The sequence below is a fragment of the Microtus ochrogaster genome, unplaced genomic scaffold, assembly GCF_000317375.1.
Source record: "Microtus ochrogaster isolate Prairie Vole_2 unplaced genomic scaffold, MicOch1.0 UNK102, whole genome shotgun sequence".
NCBI classification, from domain to species: Eukaryota; Metazoa; Chordata; class Mammalia; order Rodentia; family Cricetidae; genus Microtus; species Microtus ochrogaster.
In genome coordinates, this window is record NW_004949200.1 from 619,478 (window position 1) to 620,226 (window position 749).

Here is a 749-nt window from a genome sequence, read left to right on the forward strand (position 1 = left end):
AAAAACAGATATTGGAGGTCTGGCAGCCTAAGATCATTTATGCTCTGCTTATTATTGGCTTCTCCTTAAATAGTCATATTTATCAAATGCAGTGGGCTGAGGGTTGCGAGCACAGAATTTCCAAGTCCTCTGTTTCCTGAAAAGGGACAGTGTCCTGCAACCGACACCTACCCCAGCTCTGACTCTTTCCAGAGTGTTGTCCAGGAAACCACAAGTTCTTCAGACATGGTTGACTTTTCATGTGGAATTTAATTGTCTACAAATATAGATTCCATTGGCTTTTCAAAATTATTAACCCAAGTTCAACAGTTCTGTATTTGTTCTTTGGCTCCCACCTCATCGCTTCACCTGGGCTTCTCCCACCACTCTGTGAGGTGTTTGGTGGGAGATTCTTCACGTATACGTCTTGGGCTCTTCGTCACATAACAAAGGTTTAAATATGTCACTCTGCCACTGTGTTTACTCGGCTTTACATGTTCTGACTCGAAGCTATAGCCACTTGACTTTATATATGTAAAACAAACAGGTCAAGGTGAACATACTCAAAGGGTGAAGTCTCAGCCTCTGCCCCGACAGCGCTTGTGACCGGCTGATTCCTCCTCCCCACCCCGCCTCATCTGTCCTGCCTCTTCCCTGCCCTTATCCTTATTCGCATTTTGGAAATGGCATTTAACACACTCTGAAACATCCAAGCCCTTCTTTCTCTTCTTTCCCCTTCTGTTCTTTCCTCTCCTCCCTTTCCCCTCTCT

The 749-nt window shown here is 45.0% G+C and overlaps 1 protein-coding gene across 3 annotated transcripts in view; it reads right to left on the minus strand.

The window, feature by feature from the left end:
- Stard13 (StAR related lipid transfer domain containing 13) overlaps positions 1-749 on the minus strand; it is a 210,949-nt gene that overhangs the window by 52,985 nt on the left and 157,215 nt on the right. The gene's annotated exons all lie outside the window — the stretch shown is intronic.